Source organism: Hirundo rustica, chromosome 22 (genome assembly GCF_015227805.2).
Source record: "Hirundo rustica isolate bHirRus1 chromosome 22, bHirRus1.pri.v3, whole genome shotgun sequence".
Lineage (NCBI taxonomy): Eukaryota > Metazoa > Chordata > Aves > Passeriformes > Hirundinidae > Hirundo > Hirundo rustica.
The window spans coordinates 6646798-6668123 of NC_053471.1; the positions used below are offsets into that span (position 1 = coordinate 6646798).

Genomic DNA, 21326 nt, shown 5'->3' on the forward strand with positions numbered 1-21326 from the left:
TGCTTGTCAGGCATCTCAAGCGTCTGTCTGGTGATACTCACTGGGCACACGGATTCAAAAACTGCCTGGAAGAACAAAAACTGAGAAAAATGTGGAGCCGGTTGCACGTCTGGAACTAATTGCCTGCAGATTAACGGCTTTACATTGGAATAGTGCTGTCTGTGGGGTTTGAAATCCAGCTGACTTTAAACCCAGTTCCCAGAAGAAACATATCAGTGCAGCATTTGAAACTACACTTCGCTAGGTTTCTCCTCTCCACTTTCTTCTACTCCATGCCCAACATCAACGTTAAGTTTAAAACAACAAAGGAAGAAATTAAGTGGCCTCGTCAAGCGCCATTTCCACTCCCCGACAATTGCAGCAGCCCCCTATGGCTGTAGGGAGCCACACAATGCCCCACGCAGGGCACAGCCACAGCGACTCAGACGAGCTGAAACCAACTGCCAAACAAAGCAGAGCCGCTCTCTTCCTCAGGAAACAAAGTGGCCGAGCAGGTCTCCTGTCAATATCCTAAAACACCATTAAACATCGTTAAAAAAGTTACACCACACACTGTCCCAATTAGCGCTTCAAAGGCATTCCATTGTACCAAGCGTAATGAAAAAGTACTTTCTTCCAGGATAAGGAAAATGCAATCCTTATCTCCTCATCTCATCTGCTTTTAAAAACCAGAATTAAACACAGCAGTCCAGTTACCCGAACTGTTTATATTTAGAACAAGGAGGTAAAGCATTTGTTATGGAAAAAGAAAAAAAAGGGAAAAAAAAGGGGGAAAAAAAAAAAACCCACCAGAAAAACAAAAACACAACCCTGCAGCCTTTAGACCATTCTGAACTTCCCAGGCCAATAACAACCTACCCACGCCTCACCTACCAAAAGTCGATTCAACTTTTTCTGGGAAAAAAAATAAAATTAGAAACTCAAAAAACCCCTGGAGTAGCCCGAAGCGGAAAAGAGAATTAAGCCAAGCCTTTCCTCCATCCAGGCAGTTATCGTTGGCCAGGTAACAATTAGTCAACTTGCAGAGCAGCCTTAATTCTCCTCGTGGGAATAGAACTGGTAAGGAAGGCAGCGAGTCCCGCGGTGCCGGTTCGGGGGGTTCAGGGGGTTCGGGGTGCCCGGGGACACTCACCGCGAGCGCGGCCCCGCTCCGGCCCCGCTGCCGGCGGCGGAGCCCGGCGGGAGGAGCGGCGGCGGCAGCAGCAGCAGGAGGAGGAGGAGGAAGAGGAGGAGGAGGAGGGCTCCGGGAAGGGCAGGCACGGAGGAAGCGGGGCCGGCAGGCGCAGCTGGTGAACAAAAGGAGGCCCCTCCGCCGAGCAGCTGCGGCCGGAGCGGAGCGGAGCGTCCCGGCCCCGCCGCCCCCGCCCGGCCCCACGCACCGGCCCCGGGGGCGGCTCGGCACCGGCACCGGCTCTGGCCCCGCTCCGCCTCCTCGCTCGGCGCCGCCGGAACCGGGAGCCCCGTGATCGCCGGCGGAGCGCGGTCAGCGAGAAATGGCATCTGCGGGCGGAGCGGCGCCCGGGCCGGGCCGAGCATCCCCCGGACCCGCGGCAGCAGCGCCCGGCCCCGGGCGGCGCGGGGGTGCGAACGCGCGTCCGGCCCCCGGAGCGCAACGCCAGCCCCGAGCAGCCCCGGCACGGGCGAGGGGGCCACCTTCGGAGACCTTCGGCTGCGCTGCCTTCAATTAGTGAGCCATTTTGTTCAAAATCTTCCTCTCCCCCCTCCCCGTAAAGAGCACAAATTGGTGTGCTCCGCCGGGCATGTACCTTTCAAGTGGATTTAATTGGATTTCTTTATAAAGAATGCATATTTGTCTTACTGTGCATCTCCACGTAAACCCGTAACTCATCTCCCAGCGTCTTGTGTTGTCCCTCAACACCACAACCATGACCTTTCAGTTGTTAGTACCGACTTAAATTTAGAGCAAAGCTCTGCTATTTCCCTTGCAGAATAACATGCAAAACAAGTCATCTATGTAATCCATTACCTCGGGGCAACGTACACTTTATCCCTGCCAAGCAAATCCATTTCCTAGCCATACAGTAATATTTTACCTATAAAATAAATATGGGAGTACACCACCTCCGAGCTGGTTTTACAAAGCCAAGGTTTTTTTTAAAAAAATAGGAAAAAATGATAATCATTAAGGTTCACAGACCCGGTTAATTAGAGCAACACCCTCAAGTACTGCCTGCCAACTTCATCTTTCCAGAGGCTGCTAATTATTTGTAGTTATGCATCTTCCCGCTATTTATCCATGCCCATTCCTACCATTTTCATACCAGAGCCCAGGAGTCCTTCAGCAGACAAAGATCTAAGTTTGAAATTTATTCTGAACTTTCTAGAAACAGCTCCCTAAAACCACCCACCCAGCCGGAGCGGCTGATTAATTCCGAGGCGCCCTCGCCGCGTCGCAGGGCTGCCGTGATCAATACAAATCCAGGGTGGTGCAGGCACGAGCTGCACTCCTGCAATATTCATGGTCCAACAGCTCCTGAACCAGAGCCTGTCGTCGCCAGACCTGGTGCAAAACACGCTTTGGAACCAAGAAGCCGTGTGATAGCTCCAAACCTGCCAGAGCTGAAATTCAATCCTCGAGTCAGCACAAAGCGACCACATCGCCTTTATCCTCGCTCCTCAATTTTCTAATCAAATGCGGCCCAACACCTGGCAGATCCTAGAAGGGAACTGACTGTTCCAGAGTGTATTTAAATCAGCGTTTACTCCTAATGACTTCCAAAAGAGCTTTCCAGCAGGAAGTTAATTCAGGCCAGGTTTCATCATTTGAAAAATACCCTGTTTGATGGTTCTTGTTCAAAAACACCTTATTCCTCTAGGGCAGGTGACCCAGCCAGCTTGGATCACAAATCCCTAAAGTCAGTATATACTGGAAAAATGCACTTAGATAATGACAATGATTTTAAAATGCGTGGATTTCTTTGTATCCCATCAGGATGGAAGTTGTTCAAACAGTGCAGAGCACAGCATCTGGCAGTCTGAGCACGGCAACAGAACTGGAGACTATTCTTGAATCTCAGACACCGTCTTGCAAATCCAACACAAACCGACTTCCGAATTCAGCAGAGTGGGAGATGGCAGAGAAATCAACTCAAGTCCCATCTGTTTGTATACAGCATTCTGGAGATCCTTGAATGAGCAGAACAGCCACAGCACTCAATCACCGACATCAGAGACAACTCAACTTTCACTAATTGGCTTTCCTAGGAGATATGGAGATCTGCCCCCATTTCAGAGACTGAAATAAAAAACATGCATAGAGTACAGCCTCGAGCTCCATTTTGCAAGAGGGACTTTTTATCTTGTCTTTTGAAAATGGACTATAAAAGATCCTTTCTTGGTTGTGAAATACACCTTTGCTAGCCACAGCATTATAAACTCACAACAGCTCTTTTTTTTTTTTTTTTTATCCCTTCTGAAAGCTGGATGTCTGAAAAGGGGGGGGGAAATGTGAGTTATACATTCACAAAGCCCATCAACACCAGGCAAAATCTACTTTAACATGGGTCAGGAAAATACACTGGAAAGAAGAGACCTTGAGTGGAGATCCTGTGAACGGACACGGTTGGAACCACTGCCCAGAGACCTCTCCCTACACTCTGAGGGGTTTGGTCCAGCGTGCATCAGTCCTCTGGTGCTGCACAATGAAACAAAGCTCGACTCCACCGCCTGCAAAATCCATCCCAGCTTTCTTGGCAGGCTCCATTTATCAAAACAAGCCTGTCATGTCGAGTACCATTAACAGATAATGAACTGAGACAAGGGATGCAGTTACAAGCAAAGCACTCCGCATGCTACAGGCCTGAGCACACAGCCAAGGGAATTGATATTTACTATAAACATCATAATTAAATAGAACACCTAGCTGAAGAAACACTAAGGTCGTGACAATAAACAACAGAAGCTGGAAATCCGAAGAAATAAGGCTTTGACTCGCTGTCAGTAATTCCTGACGCTGCTCAAAGGCGTGTGCACATCCAGCCCCGTGCACCTTCTCTTCTCGCAGCTAAAATCTGGGAAGCACCTGTTACCTCACAGCTTTGGGCTTTCAGCGCTTCCCCCGAATCCTGTAACACTTTGTATCCTGTACCCACGCACTTCAGCTCATGAAAGATTGAGCACTGAGAAGTGACAGACAGTGTATCTTCAAAGGGCTGGAAAATGTGCTGCTTTCCAGACACACGACTCATAACAAACGCGAATAATTCATAACTTCGCACGAGCCCGACCCTATTGGAAGAATATTAAACACAGACACACAAATTGGAGGAATATTAAATGAAGATGTAATCCCTCCAAGACACGAGGCCTATCAATCAGCAGCATTCCCCACTTGTGACAGAATGAGCCATGGAGCACACATAAACATTCCACCCGCTGGAAAAACCGCTCCAGAGGAGCAATTCCGGCTCTCCCAGGTATCCAAACACTGGGAACACAAACTAACCGTAAACAGGCTTAATGAGATTAGACAGATTAAGCGGGTACATTGAGGTGGGTTTTTTCCAAGAGGTGCTCAGGACAAAGAGGTGCCACAAGCACTTGGAAGCAGCTCCCTCTGACTCCGAGTTCACCCACGCAGTCAGTTTTAAAGTGGGTTGGAGAACACTGGTGCCTGCATGGACTGAACACAAGGAAACCTTAAACTCCTTTTAAGAACCCATGGAGACAAGGACATGACAAGTGTTTCCTAAAAGCCAATCCAACACAACTTCCCAGCTTAGGCGAGCAGGGAGTCAAACAACAACCCCCTGCTAAGCTGGACCTATTTTTAAACGGGGACTTAACACTGTCTTCAGAGCTCCACGTAAATCAAGCTCTCCCCTCGGATCTGGCCTTGGGCAGGGGGAAGAGGAAGGGAATAGGTTCATGGAGAACAAACTAACAGCTTAATGTTGTCCCAACAGTGTTTTCCTCGTGTGTCATCAGCTGCAGCACTCATCACAAGTTTCTCAGTCTCTGTGAGTGGTGTAACCCCAGCCAAAACCCCCACGGCACCTCCAGTAAAACAAAAACCTGACACAGAGGCAGCTCAAACTGAAAGTGAGCTGGAGACTTCCAGGGGCCACCTGGAGATCTCTCAGCAGGGCACAGGGATCGCTGGCTGGGCTGCCAGCAGGAAAGGTCACCTCCCTCTGCTCCCAGCAGCAGCACTGAGTGTCTGCAACCCATTCCTGATTGTTTGCACTTGGACATCAAAGCACCCCGGCTCTATCTAAACACAAAACCTTTGGTCAGGTGAGAGGTGAGGCTCTGTTCCCGTGTAAATAACGCGCTGTTTTCTTGGCACAAACAGCGGGAGGAACCGAGCCCCAGCTCCTGACAAGACAGTTACTGCTGTCTACACACAAATGTCTTCAAATCCGCTCGCAGCAGAAGTCGTGTCTGCACTTGCAGATCTGTGAGCATCCACAGGAAACCTGCTGTGAGCTGCAGCACCCCAGCCCAGCCTCTGCTCCACGGTCTCACCAGGGTGCTTCTCCACGCTGCTGGGAGAGGAAACTGGGGCACAACCCACAGGGCATGCATGGGTGCTGCAATCCCAGCCTGGGGAGGCTGCAAGCCCTGCACACAGCTCAGCAGCCACGGCCACTTCTGCTGCACCACATTTACACACGCAGCAGGTCTTACAAACCGGCGTGCCAAGGGTTATTTTCATTTACAGTATTTAATTTCCAGTAATAACCGCTGCAATTGGGATGAGCCATTTCCTTGCCTCTCCCAAATCCCCAAAAGGAACCTGAACCCTTTACAGCCCTTAAGAGGCTTGGCTTTTTTTGCTGGGTCAGATTTTGTTTTGTTGGTGACGTTTCCCCTGTTAAACCCAATTACCAACACTATCACACATTTTATGGCCCAAGAACTGTGACCTGTTCCCTGTACTTACGTGGTGCTCGGGATATTCCAGGGGACTCTGGACAAGCTCTAAGTCCTCACAGGTCTCTGTTAAACTCTAGCACCACATCACCCCTCTGGGGACAAAGCCCTCCCAAGCACAGAACAGTCTGAGGAACTTCAGCCTCTTCTTAACGACCCCCGGGCCCAAGAATTGCCGGCGATGCTCCTCTGTAACTGCCACCAGCAACTGCCACCAACTGTCCCTGTGCCAGCCCTGGGGGTCACACAGCTCTGACCGAGCCCAGGTGAGCAGAACACGGCTCTCAGGCAGTGCACAAACACAAACCAAAGCCTCACACAGAAACAGCCCCCAGATCATTGCCGACACCTGTGCTCCTTCCTGCTCCTTCCTGCAATTGCTCGATAGGAGCTCAAAGCTGCCTCGGGCTCCCCCTCAGCCCCGGCCCTGTGACACAGCCCAGCAGTGCCACTGGCACAGGCACAGCATCCCTGAGAACGGGGACTCCAAGGACACAGGAGCTTCACTGCTCTCTGTGTGTGCTCGGGAGGAATCCCCTGGGCTCTTTCTGCACAGCATCCTGCGTGCCCGCTGCATTTCCGTCACAGGAGGAATGGAAAAGTAACGTGGCTCCCCCAGGGAGCTGTGAAGATGAAGGCAATCCACGTGCTAACACGTGAGAAAAGCAGGATTTTACAGGAAGGCCTGGCTCAGGAAGTGTTGGGGAAAACAAACCAAGCAAAAATACCAGAAAAAACCCAACCAACCATCCGCAACCCAACAAGAAAGAACTCAGCCTTGTCAGAGCTCACCCCCAGGTGCCCATACAATGAAATGAGTGTTTCCAGCAGTGTCAGCCCAGCCCCTGCTCCCTGCTGTCCCCTCCTGAACACCCAGGACAGAAACCCTGACCCCAAACCCTCCTGGAACCCTGACCTCAAACCATCCTGGAACCCTGACCCCAAACCCTCCTGGAACCCTGACCCTAAACCCCCCTGAAACCTTGACCCCAAACCCTCCTGAACACCCAACTGTGCTAGGACAGAAACCCTGACCCCAAACCCTCCTGAACACCCAACTGTGCCAGGACAGAAACCCTGACCCCAAACCCCCCTGGAACCCTGACCCCAAACCCTCCTGGAACCCTGACCCCAAACCCCCCTGAACACCAAACTCTCCCAGGACAGAAACCCTGACCCCAAACCCTCCTGAACACCAAACTCTCCCAGGACAGAAACCCCTGAGGCCAAGGAGAAGCAAACCCGAGGCAGAGAAGGGGACACAACAGGGTAAAACCCCAATTCTAGGGCAATGTTTTAAGACAGCTGCACCTCAAAGAGGGCAAAATTCAGCCAGAAGTACAGGATGCTTTTTCTGGGAAGACAGAAGAGGGGGAAAGAAATCGCTTTTCTTTTTCTGGTACTTTTCCTCTGGTTTGTTTCCTCTTCTCTGCAGGGACTAACACTTCAAAATTCAAAAGTGGTTTTGTAAAAAAATCCCTGCCCTGGGAAACTCCAGATTACAGAATGGTAAACTGTAAGCCAAGAATATTAAAACAAAATCCAGTGTGTCTGCCAGATTTTGTGGTACTTACGGCAAGACACCAACCTGTTCAGCAGCTTCTTGAATTTAACACAAAGGAATGCACACAACTCATTTTAGAAGGTATTATCTTACGCGGAACAAAAAAAAAAATCCAAATATTTGTCAAAAAAAGTCATTTCAAAGGAGAAATTTACATACTTGAAAATGTAACAAATGGATTAAAATAAACAAGAAGCTCTTTGTTCTCAGATGAATATAAAAAAAAACCAAACAAAATAAAATTTTCAATAGTTAAATGTGTGTGGGAGGAGTGAAGCCAAAGGAGGGAAGGAAGAGCTAAGCAAATGCATCTTTTTCAGCTCTATCAAAGCAGCTGTAAAACAATGGGAGTTTGCCTGTTCTTCCCTCCAGTTTAAACTAAAAGCAACTCTGGGAATGGAAAACTTGATACCTCCATCAAGAGCCTGTGGAATGTTTAAACTGTTAGAACATAAAGCATGCTCTGCTCACGCTGAAGGAAATGACTCCCAAATGCTTCCTCTGCAATCTTCCTGGCAGAGCCAGACAGATCCTTTACCAAGGGATTTTCTCAACACAGAAATTGAACTAACAGAGATGTAGAATTTGCAATGGATTTACGGCCTTTTATTGAGATCACAGAGGAGATGGGAACTGTGGCTGCAGCTCAGTTTTTGGAGCAGTAATCACTCACACATTCAAAGGCCTCTGAAAATTCAATAGATTTTTTTTTAAGTGACAACAACCACAGGATGTGACCGTACCTATAATAACCTCTCCCTCCAGACAGGGAGATAAGCTCTAAAAACAGGAAGTTTCTACTGTAATCTTGAAAAAATATCACCAGTCTGAAACCACACAACTCCAGTTCAGTTACACCAGGAAGGAACTCTGCACTTCCCAAAGTCACAGGACAAGATACTCAGTGGATGCAACTAATTCAGGCATTGTTCCACCACACCCCTCCAGAATCCCCCCAAAACAGGGAATAATGAGAAGAGTCTCAGTTTATCCCCCTTCTCTTCCCTCCACAGCTTCCAAGAGTAAGCAAATAAGACAGCTTCACTCCCACAGGAAGCATTATTATTTTAGCAGTTTGCTGGACTCGTTTTGATTTGTTTTTTCTCCAGCAGACAGGGATTTACTGGTGCAGGGCTGTGTTTCACACAGCACTCAGCCCGCAGCCACCTACACAGGAACTCTGAGTCAACTGAAAGGAAGCAGCAGATTTTTGATAGCTGCTATCAACCAATTAACAGCCAAAAAGGCTTTTCAAAATTAGCTTCACAATGTTGCTCACGCTGGAGATGAGGAGGTGGCGATAGTTAGGCAGGGCTCACACCAACCCAGCAAACACTCGCAAAAGCAAAGGATCCTGCTGTATATTTTAACATAAATCAGCTTCGCGCTGCTTGTCAACACAATGCACGTTTTCCTGTCAGTATTCAACGTAAAACAACAGAATCACACCGAAGGCTTAAAAATCCCATTCTCATGGCTGTGTTCTGACTCTGAACACCCTTCAAATTCTCAAGTAAAACACACAGTAGTCTTAACTCCATTCACCTTGGTTTCACGTGTGCTGCAGCTACTACAGGAACGTTTGAATTCAGTGTTTTTAGCAAGGCTAAACCTGCAACACATCAGTTTTCCCCTTACACGGTTCTTTCAATGCCCTGTTAAAGAATTCAACATAAAAAGCACCCCAGGTGTTCTATTTAGCTTCTTGTGGTACGGAGATAAAACAGGAAAAACTTCAAATACTTAACCCCCACCAGGATTAGGCAACCAAACAATTCCAAGGCATCCTAGCATAAGGGTGTGTGAGAGGATTCCATGGAATTTCCCTGGAAGAGCTTTGCAGAAAGCTGTAAAACATCAGAGTCCCATTCCCTGCACCCTGAGCCGTGTCCCAGGCATCACAGGTGGGATGAAATAACTCCTGCAGATTGCAAAGCACACGCACAGAGGGTCGGTCCCATAAAACAAGCATTCATTGAAAGGAGGTCTTACACCTCCTGCACGAAATTCACAGCGTAACAAACACTCCTGGCCCAGAGGAACAACAACAGACAGCTTTAACGCCAACACAGATGCGGCGAAAGCCCCTTTAACACGAAGGGCTCCGAGGCGTGCCCAGGCTGCATTGCCATCTAGTGTCAGCCTCCCACCCACAGAGGGAAACCCACCCAAAACCCACCCAAAACCCACCCAAAACCCGCTCAGAGGGCGGCAGAGCCCGGAGCTGGCACCTGGGAACCGGGATTGCACTGCCCGGAGCGCTGCCACAGCCCCGCCGAGAGCGGAGGGAAACAAACCCACAAAGCGCTGAGCTCAGGAGCGTCCTGGGAAACTCCTCAGGGTCCACAAAACCCGCCTGCAAGGGGCTCAGGGACCACGGGGGGCTCAGGGAAAATGGGGGGGGACACAGGGACCCTGGGGGGACACACAGGGACCGTGGGGGGACACACAGGGACCATGGGGGGACACAGCCAGATCCCAAGGTGCCATCCCCAGAGCAAACCACGAGCACCTTCCCGGCTGTGAGAGCTGCCCCTTCCCCTTTGTGAGCACTCTCTGGGTTTTGAGAGGTGAATGACAGGAACTGCTCAATTTTCACACTAATGTTTTATCAGAAAGAAGTGTACGTGTCACATCGTGAGCTCGTTAACAATCCATCCCTAAGACTTGTATTAAAGCTTGGCACATCTCATGAAATGAGTTCTGCGGCTTTGCTGTTTAGGATCTGAACGTGCTGGGGTGGCACAACAAGAAGTAAAAACGTAATTTAAAGGTTACACTTTGTCCCAGTTTCATAGAATCACCATTCAGCAGTCACAGAGCACACGCCAGGTTATCCATTTTGTTATTACCTTCAGCCATCGAGTTTCAGGAGGAAAACTCTGAAATCACTTATCTGCTGTAGCACACATCTGTGTAACTTCACACGCAGGTAAACATGCAGCTGTCATTTCCTTTCTCAGGGAAATCGCCCCTTTGGGGAACCAGTAACCAGCCAGGAAACTGTATTTGAAATGTGTCTGAAATAAGCAGAGCTCAATGGACAAATGAGGTCAAGAACAAGGCTGACAATCGCTGTAGATTCAGTTCTTGGAATGAAAAGACAAAGTCCCTTTCATGGCTTCCACTACAAAGAAACCCATCATTAGACCTCATTTTTGTCACTTCCTACAAAGGCTGAAGATACAGACAAGTGGCGTCTAAAAGAAAAGCCTTTGAAATCAAATGGCTCCCAAGAATCTCCCTCCATCCATGGCAGATGGAAACTTTCTTCCCTTCCTTAGTCCAGCTGAAGGTGGGAAGTGTTTTCCTCATTAGTTCCAGACCTGGCCTGGGCTGTTCGCTTTGTTTGTGGGCTTGGTGGTTGCTTTTGTTTTTTAAATAACCTTTAAGACATCTCTCTGTTGATTAAACTATTTTCATCCTTCAATGAGTTTGATTCCTATTAGTTCAGACTGCAGGGAAGACATTGATTTTTACTGTGCTCAGGATCAAGAGAAGTACCAGCTTTTCCAATTAAACAACTGCTCACCACGTTAAGTAGAAAAATATGTCCACAGCAATAATGTGCAAGCATCCAGAGCACCCTGCAATGCCAACAACAGCTCACACACATGCTTGTAATAACTTTAACCTTTAACTCCGGAAAAGGAAAACTCCATGAATTACAGCCAGCTCAGCTCTGGTTAACTGTGCTAAGAAGCTGGAGCGCTGAGAGCGGCTCAGAATTACAGACAACTCATCTTCCAGCTCAGAATCAGCATCATCACACCACACAAATCACCACACTGGGCTCCCACCTACCGAAACAGAAACCACAGCCAGGGATGGTCCAGAGGCTGCTGCTTCCATCTCAAATGAAGCTTTTATACCAAACAAATCCATGCAGTTCTTGCGTTACAGCCTTTCACAGAGTTGCACTGTAAATCAAATATTTTATTCCACAGCCTGCAGCTATTTCCACATTTAATAACTGACATGGGAGACAAGTTTTAATCTCCATCAGGCTGAAACAATTACTGTCCCCATAACCACTCAAGTCAGAGGTAAAAATTACGAGATTTCTATTACCCGATTGCGCATTCGGGGGGAAACAGTTACATTTTTTCCAGAGGAAAAAGACAAAGTGGAACAAAAAAGGGGAGCCCAAACAACCACAGTCCCCAGTTTTTAATGTGTCAGAATGGCCATGAACTCCAGGCACTCAAGGCTTTCTTCTAAGCTAGAAAAGAAATGCAACAGCCCTGCCAAAAACCAGCAAAGAGACAAGAGAGCTGAAGAGACGTGACACTTGCAGATGGAAATATTCCCTGGCCAAAAACTCCAGCTTTAAACTTTTTTTTTTTTTTTTTTTTTTGGCATCAAGGAAACAATTGCCATGCTTAGAGGAAAAATCTATTCAAAATCGACCTGAATTAGAGACCTGGGAGTCAGCCCGTGCTGTTAGCCCAGCCCTGAGCACCTGAGAACCATCAGCACCCGGAGGCCTCTCAGTGCCAGGAAATTCCCTCCCAGGGAGGTTTGGGGCAGGGTCACAGCACTGGAAAATGAAAGGAAGAGATGAAAGTGTCACACAGACAGTTACAGCCAACAGGAGAAAAAAAAAAAACCAACCCTGTGTGAAATCTCACTGTGGAATTTGTCTATTATTACATGTTTTACTACCAGTTATTACTGGCTGCTAGAAAGGGATATTAAAAATCACAGCAGGTCAAGACACTGCTTCTTTCTCTATTAATATATCGAGGCAAAAATGCTGTGATTCACCTCCTGTCCAAGAAAGGGAGAAAATACCATCAAGTTTGAACCATTCATCCTTTCATTTATGCTCTATAAAGACCTCCAAAGATACTTAAACATCCAAATTATTTAAATCAGCATGAGAACACACGGAAGGAAGTCAGAGCTCACAGTGCAGGAATCCCCCCCAGAGCTAAATAATTAAGCAGCATCTTCCAGAAAAACTCTCCAGGCCAAAGTAATGTTCAGGTTTCCAATAAAGTGTGAGCCCATGTGCTTGGGGAGGAGGGCAGAAGGGAGGCAGAACGGTTTTTTATTGTTTTTCTTCAGCAAAACGTCACGAGTGGCTGTTGAGGAGGGGAAGGAGAAGCTGCCTTGGTTCAGAGCACCCTCTAGAGCCAACTCCTCATCCCTGACATCACTCCCTGGCCCCTTCCACTCAGCCCCTGCTCCCCGCAGAGCTCTGAAAGCAGCAATATTTTACTTTATATATCGGGGAACTCAGCAGCGCTTTGCACACATCGGGGAATAAATGTATTTTCTAAATTTACACCCTGTGTACATTCATCTCTGCTCTCCCTGAAGCCCTATCCGTGTGCTGATAACAAAATTAGACACTACCTCTGATCAAAGAACAAAGCTATTAAAAATAAAGCATTATTTCTCAGTTGGAGGAGAATTAACCACCTCATCCTGAATAAAGACTTAGCTTTGTTTTCCAAGGCTTCACATGCACCTTTCACTGAAGTGAATAAAGGAGCTGCAGTTTCCCAGATTTTGTATCAGGCCGAGTATGGATTGCAGGAGCCATCCTAGGAGTTGAATTATCATTTGTAAGTGAAAGATTTTAAGGCATAGGATTTCAGTTAGTTAAAATCCACTTGGCTATTAAACTACGACTAAAAGACCCTTTTCAACCTCAAATGAGGGTAACTGCAAATGTATCAAGGTCTCACTCCCTGATTGTAAACTTTTTGCTCGAGCAGGTACAAGCAAAAGATAACAGGGACACAAGGAAGGAGCTGTGCAGAGAGCCTCTCATCAGGAACTGTTAATTAATTCAATTATTAGGGATTCATTTCTTCCAAATCCGAGCCCTTTAGGAAGAGAAGGGCCACAGAAAAACCAGACTGCAGAATTTAATGATGTCTTTTTGCTTTCCTCCCCCACATCAGGCAGACTCACACAGGACAGTCACACAGCGCCAGCGATCCCGAAATAAGGGGGAAGGTTTTGCCTTCACCCCACCACCCTCATCCTCACTCTCAGGGCTGGGGCCACAGGTTCCAGCCCAAAAGGGCAGGGGAACACACAAGGACAGGCTCTGGAGCTCCACTCACACACCTCAGAGCAGGAACCTGTCCTGGGTGTCAGAAAATCTACAATTATCCTTCACCGGAGGGGATTCCGAGAGATCTCCTGGGGACCCTCCTCTGGACACAGGCAGAACTCCGAGGGCTGTAAGAACCCAGGGTTGCCTCCAAACAACCACGCCTTTAACGTGAATCCCGGGGAAAACGAGGAGTTTAAATAAAAGTGATTTTTTTCATATTTAAACGAGTTCAGCATAAAGCCAAAGATGCGGAAGAAAATAATTTGTCTCTTCAACACAAAGTGACTGCCAGGAAAATAAAGATTTGGAAAAGGTCAGGAAAATTCTTGGCAGCACAAACAGATGGAAACACTGATGTACAAAAAGGATGCAGCACACTTCCATCACAAACTGTCTTCCTCAGAGATATTTGCTACAAGAGGGTCACAGCTTTTAAGGCCAAAATTAAGTGTCACAGCCAGGCAAGGTATCTCCCGGACTCCCTGCTCACAGAATCTGCAGTTCTGTAACACTCAGTGCAAGAAGCAATGTGAAGTTTTAAGCTCAAGCCTTCTTACAAGTTTATTTACCTTAGAACATCAACAAATAATTGAGAACAGTAGCTAAAAACAGCATCTATTGATAGACAAACCTGGAGCCTTTGATCGCTCCAAAGCTCAACAGAGACTCTTCTCAGGGAGGATCAATGGTGCAGCCCCTGTTTTAGCAGAACCCATTTTCTGTAACCCCACCCCTGCTCTGATTGTGAACGTGAGCAAACTGCCGTGCACATCACAAAAATCACCTGCAATTCCACTGACAGAGCAGTCATCTCGGGGGCTCTCACGTCTTTTGCTAAAGAGCATTTCTTCAGACCTCATTTCCCTTTCACTTGACCAAAATAGAAAGATTAAGGTAAGCCATTTACAGCTCGGAAAATGAAAACTTATTACGTGTTATTTTTAACCAGCTACGCTGAACTTAAAACCATTTCCAGAAATCATGCCATGGCTTTCAGCAGCAACATTTATGCCTCCCACAGCTAAAGTCTGGGCATTTTCTCCCTCCCTTATATTAATGTGTTTATCCAACCATAATTCCATTAGCATTATGTAACACAGACAATCTTCTTAGGCATTTTGTCATTGTCTCACCCAAAACTCACCCCCTGCACACACGAACACCGACTGTGGCACTGTGATCTCGCTGACACACAGGAACTGCCTGACACAGCCGCACGGAGCTCTGCCTGGATCCTCAGCCAAACCCGCTCAGAACACGAGTGTCTCTCTGGCCAGGGCAGCCTTTCCCCTCACACACTCACAGCATTAAATTATCCTAACACTTGTGATTCTTCCTCCAAGGAAAAAAAAAATATAAATTAAAATATATAATTCATGTTTATCAGCTGTCTACCCCTCCCGCACACCGAACACAGCAAATACTATTTGCGGTTGTGTCTGTAATTTGACATTAATTCCTTAATCTTCTTAAGGCAAGGCAAGCTTGTTGATCATTATGAGGTTATTTAGAAGAGCACATCTCAAGTGTTACATGAAGCGTACATTTTGTTAAGAAAATAAGTTAACTCAAGTTTTGTGGTTTGGCATTCACACACCTGACAAACAAATCAATCTCCTTTGGAGAGCAAGGAGAAGACACCCTCTGAACCATTACTGCTGTGCGATCCTCTCTGGGGTGGCACAGAGTGCCAACGAGATTGCGGGGCTCAGCAGGACGGCGCCCTTTGCCGACGCTATTCCAACAGCAACGCCAGGCCTGGCCGGAGCAGCATCTCCCACTGGTGTCCTGCTGCACCTGGGAGCACCCGGACCAGCTCCCAGTGCTGTGTCCTGTCCCCCCTGGGAGCACCCAGACCAGCTCCCACTGCTGTGTCCTGTCCCCCCTGGGAGCACCCGGACCAGCTCCCACTGCTGTGTCCTGTCCCACCTGGGAGCACCCGGACCAGCTCCCACTGCTGTCCCCTGCTGTGTCCTGTCCCCCCTGGGAGCACCCGGACCAGCTCCCAGTGCTGTGTCCTGTCCCCTGCTGTGTCCTGTCCCCCCTGGGAGCACCCAGACCAGCTCCCAGTGCTGTCCCCTCCTGTCCTGCTGTCCCCTGCCCACACCAAACCCTGCGCCAGCCCAGCACACCAAGCACAAGCTGCTCCAAAACCCCACCTCTGGGGGGCCAAACCTCACTGAGAGCCAACGGGGCCTTTTCAAAATATTGGTAATAACTAAAATCAATAAAACCCCAAAGCAGCGCAGGGCAGTAACTGCTCTGCACCCTCCACACACAATCCTTCTCCTCCTCGTGTACAAAGGTCTTCAGCCACACCAGTGCTGAAATCCAAGCCCCAAGCCAAGGGCTTTAGTTAAGCCAATAAAGATGAGCTTAAAAACAGCTTCTAAAAAAATTACCTGGGCTGGGTCAGCTCCTGAACTAAGTATGAGACCCACAGCGCTGCCCCGGTGAAAGGAGGAGACCTAAACCCAGAGGGGAAGGGGCTGGGTGAGGAGACCCACCCTGGGCAAGGTGCTGGGATTGCACATTCCCAAAGGACTCCGAGAACTCCCTGCCTGGCACGAGACAAAAATATGGATAAAATATGGATAAAATGGAATCTGTATGCAACAGCCCAAAGCTGTGAGAACTGACGTTACTTTCCTGAAGTTTACATTTTGTAAGCAATTTCAAACTGTGTTTAAGTTTCCAGAGCAAGATTCGCTCTGATGCAAATTCGAATATTTCACTTGTTCATACGATGGCCCCTGAAGCTGATTTTGTGAAAAACAGGATGTGAAAGAGCGACCAGCAAAGTATTTCTTACTAGTTTTACAATCACAAGGCATTTTGTAATTAAATTGCTAATGCTGCAGAACCTAGTTGTGGTCAAATCTACATCTAATTACATTCATCAATTAGCCTGTAATTGCATTTTGCTATTTTTAATTCCTAAGACTTTGCTGGGTATATTTGACAAACTGATATTCCCTGGTTTTGGTTCCTGGGATGGAGTGGATAAAAATGCCAGACTACAGAAGAGGCTGAATGATTTGAAATATCCTCGTGTTCTCAAATTCAAGTTTACCTGGAACACAGAAATGATCTGCAGCGTCCAGAGGGACGGAACGAGTGCTCACAGTGCACACAAGCTGAAAAGGGATTCAAACACTACCCTGCCGCGTTCTGGTTTCTAAATACTTCTGAATGCAGAAGTGAGCCCCTGAAACTGGTTTTTTCTGCTTCTGAAAAGCTTGTACCCAAGTGATTACTGTAATTTTCAGGGGAGATATCTACCAAAAATAAGGGAAATCCTGTTCTGAAATTTTATTTGCACTGTGAGCTCATCTAGTGGAAAGAATGACATTTCAGTACCTTTTTCTCCAAAACACCAGTGGAAGGAACACAGAGTGAGGAATAATTTGCTTCAGGGTTTTGCCTGAAAGGTTCAAGACATAAACAGTCTTAAAAAACAAAGTACGGGCTGAGTGGGAAACATTTTTTGTTGTCACGGAAAGCTGGAACCCAAAAGCCGACAGGCATTGATCATCAACCTCCTCTCCACAGCACCTAATTAAACAGAGAACTTTTATTTCCAGGATCAAGACACAGCTGAGTCCATGAAACAAGGAACTAAAACTTTGCCAGACATCCCCACAATAACATAACGAAAGCAGAGGGTTGGTTTCTCTGGGAAGGGTTTTGTTTCTAAAAATAAAGATGCAGATTATCCCACTAGGAGTGATCTGCCATTTCCCCACAAGAGTCATCAGCACTGTGGTACTGCACCACTACAAACCCATAACCCATGTCAGAATCAGCACACTTGAGCTCAAAAAAGATTTAAAAAAAGGTAATTGTAGTGAAGGAGCAGAGTTTGGCACTGACTGACGAGCAGATGAAATCCCTGCCCTTTGCCTGAGTCACTCCCAGGGATGCATCACTCCTCCAGCACACAGCAAGCTGCCTTGGTGGCTGCCAGCAGATCTTATTTCAAGCAAGGAGTAATACCTTCTTCAGGAGCAGTAGAATCTTCTCCTCAGCCATCACAGGCTTGCTCTGCTGTGCAGTGGCTCCTGAAGCACTCCTGGAATCCTTTCTTCCCTAAGCAGAGAGCCCTAAGCTTGTCAGGGAGCAAAGCTCACAGGGATATTTATCCAAACTTCCTTCCCAGAAGAGTCACGACTCCTGGTGAGATAGGGAATTACTCTGGCCACACTTCACCCACAGAAATTCTGCTCTCCGTGATGAGCCGGCAGTAATTGTAACCGAGAAAAACTAATCCCACTTTAAGAACGACTTTTAATGAATTTCAGCTCTATGTGCCAATTCTGGTTAAGAACCCAATAACTTTGGTGTTGCAGCTGATTAGGATCCAACCAAGTTGGATTTGCTGCCATTTACATTTCTCAGAATGCCCCAATAAGATCAAGTGTGATCCAATACCGGCAAATAAAAGATTCTGATTTTTTTTCTTTTCCACCAGACACCACAGAAGAAATCTGAGTTATTACCCAAGGTAGCAAACAAGTCAGTACGCCTTCAGCTGTGGTTAGAACCGAAACTGTCAGGCCTCACTTAGCACGTACGGCTCTGCCTTTGCATATTTCTGTGTTTGTCTCACAGCTTATTAAGTTTTGCAAACAAAAGCAGTTGTGCTCTTGCCAACAGATTATCGCGTTTTATTATCACGGATCATTCTAAAACATCGATGTACCTACAGAAGTAAGAGACTTGAACTGCAAGCGGCTCTGGGCAATCGCAGGGGGGTTTTCTTTGTATCAGCAGCAGGCACACAGGAGCGTTTGGAATTGCAGGATGGTGTTTTCATCTGCCATGACAGCTGAGGCTGTGTAGATACCAAACACACAGTAAATGCAGCAAGCGTTCCTTTTAATAAACTGCCACGGAAAAAAAAAAAAAAAAGGTATGAAAAAAAAAAAAGATTCAAGCTGAGGACATATTGATGGGTACAAAATCCTCGAGGCATTATGCAGCTCACACAGGCTCATGGATCAGTATTATTGCAGCAACCAGAAGCCGTCAAAGCCAATTACCCCGGGGAGAGGGGCCGGGGCTCCCGCAGCCGGGAGGGGCGGCAGCGGCGGAGCTGTCACAGCCAATTACTGCCAATGTTTTATTTATGTCAGGATACACCTGATCAGCGAACAATAAAGCCATTTTATCGAGGGTGATTACAAAAACTGAATGCAAAATGGCAACAGCTGGCAGGGAAATTTCAGCAGCACTCCGGGGCCGTTCTCCGGCCAGGACACGGCCAGGTGCCAGCCCTGCCCCAGGTGTGCCCCTGTCCCCAGGAGTGCCCCTGTCCCCAGGTGTGCCCCGTCCCTGTCCCCAGGTGTGCCCCCGTCCCTGTCCCCAGGTGTGCCCCTGTCCCCAGCCCTGTCCCCAGGTGTGCCCCTGTCCCCAGCCCTGTCCCCAGCGCCCACAGCTCCTCTCACACACAGGGACACGCCACTCCACCTACCACAATGCGTTTAAGGAATTAAATTTGATATGGAAGGAAACCAGGCAGGGGAGAGGGGGGAGCAGAAAACGCTGACACAAGTTGGAGATAAGCCCACACAACATCTTTTTTTGTGCGACTCCAAGCCTTTATTTCAATTGCCCAGCTCAACTGACAGAAGAAAAAGGTTATCTGCAGGGAAAATATAGAATTTTTAACATTCGCCAAGGCTTGAGAACCTGCCTTGTACTTATCTGTCTTCATCTTACAATATACTACCTGCATTTTGAAGTTAAACAGATTTAAGTGGACTCAACATCAGATCCCAAAGAAAATATTGATTTTTTTCCCCACAGATATATAAACTGTGTCTGGTTTTATTCACAGCAATTTCCATTACTTTCAGGAAAGGGGCATTGTACAGAAGTGCTCAGAATGAACAGATCAGCCCTGATCAGGGGAACATGCAGGGGGAAATCCCCCTTTAAGCAGCTCTGACCTCCCAGGAGAAGCTGTATCAGCCACCGAGCTGGAAGTTGGCACCTACAGATAATTTCTTTCGATTATTTTGCTGCCTTAAGTTCCAAGTGCCAACATTTCCTGTCCTCCCTGCTGGAGGATGCATCATGACCCCATTCCCAAAGGCACCACAGAGAGATGGATGTACAGGAGATTCGGTGAGTCCACCCACCACTGCTCTGGAAATGTCATTTCCACGTCACCTCTGAAACAGCCAACAAGCCCAGGCGGCCTGGACAATCTTTTTTCTCAAGTATGGCTTTTTCAAGCACGATATCTAAGCTGAATGGTACTCCCAGTATTTTGTAAACTTGGAAAATCTATGGAGAAACGGCAAAAAGAAAGCCTGAAGATACAGGAAATAAAAAACCCAAACATAGACCACTTTAAAAGGTATCAAGACAGGCAAGACACGAGAGAATTGGGAATGGCCTTCCCTGGAGTAGAGTGCAAAGTGTGCAAATAATGGGCATTTCAGCCCTGAAATCAAAGTATGAAAGGAATGGCTGCTGGGTGCCAAGCTGAGCACGGGATACTCGGATTCTCCCCTCCCTTTCACATATCATATATGCAATATTCTTCAAAGGGTCGTTTTGTTCACAAGGCAGACACTGTGCAAGTACAGCTGCAGAATAAGGCAGCATTTTAACACAAAAATACAATCCCTATGTAGAGTTTTGTGTGCACTTTGATACATTTTTTAAAATAATCTGTCCTGTAGGTATTCAAAGGAGCTACACAGGTAGCTGCCAATAAATTTCATCTTTATTCTTTTCTCTCCAAATGCACGCCTTTGAATTTAATCTAACTGTGCCACCATCACCCACTGTATTTATGTGTGTGATGCTGCAAACATATTTAATCAAGGCAATAGTACCCACTGGAGTGCCTGAGCTCCCCAAGACCCCTAGAGAATGCATTTAGTCTCGATTTTAATACCTGACAGGGACACCCCACCCCTTAGAAAAAATAAAATCAGGAATCTAGCAGATCTAAGAGAATATTTCACAATGGAGTTGCTCAGTGTATGCACTCAATCGCTCCATTTCCCAGAAGATTCATTACAGTTACATTAGAAAGTCAAATCAGGCAATTCTGCAGTCTGGTGAAAGCTAGCATATGAAAGCAGGTTAATACAAAAGAATTTCATTTTAAATAGAGGACATTTAGGACTTTTAAAAGCAACATTATGATAAAAATTTCAGGGTGTTTATTCTGGCTTCAGAGCACGCTTTTCAAGTCTTGTTTCAATGATGTAGCTGATTTTCTAAGGAGAGAGGGAGGGGATGTTGGATCTCCGAGGTTTGCCATCTTAATTACCCTCTGCTCCCACACGTGGCCCCGCTCAGGACTGATCCCTGTCCCCCAGCAGCCAGGGCTGCTCAGACCGACCGTGAGCAGCAAAAATGAGCGTATCACTCGCTCCCCACCCCCAGAGGCTGAGAACTGCACACCACCACATCCCGGGGGGCCGCATCCCAGGCAGAGGTGCCATTAACTACAAGATCCAGGCATCTGAAGCGTCCTGCCTACCTCACAACAGAGGTATTATATCTAATTATTACCATTTAGAACCCTGCCTCCACCTCAGCGAGTAAAATGCAAACAGTGAATGTAATTACTCACTAAACTAATAACGTAAGACCTGATTGACAGGATGGAAGAAAAAAAAAATCGGTTCAAAGCAGTTTTAACTTGAGTATAAGCTCGGCTGAATGAAGATAAACCAATTCTTTACTACAAGCAATTCTTTACTACAATTCAGAGCAATTCTTTACTACAAGCAAGACACCTCCAAACACAGGAGCAGCACAGGGATCCCC

At 47.2% G+C, this 21326-nt stretch overlaps 1 protein-coding gene across 6 annotated transcripts in view; it reads right to left on the minus strand.

Moving 5' to 3' along the window:
• Nucleotides 1-21326, minus strand: part of RERE (arginine-glutamic acid dipeptide repeats) — a 172269-nt gene that overhangs the window by 132940 nt on the left and 18003 nt on the right. For 2 of the 6 annotated variants that reach the window (XM_040084806.2, XM_058423344.1), the window contains exons 1-2: nt 19676-19823; nt 18239-18418 (exon numbers count right to left, since the gene is read on the minus strand). The exons of 1 other annotated variant lie outside the window; for it this stretch is intronic. The gene's annotated coding sequence lies outside the window, so the exon portion shown is untranslated. Of the gene's footprint in view, nt 1-1132; nt 1190-18238; nt 18419-19675; nt 19824-21326 lie in introns of those variants that run through there. 3 more of the 6 variants (XM_058423345.1, XM_058423346.1, XM_040084805.2) reach the window with 3 other exon arrangements.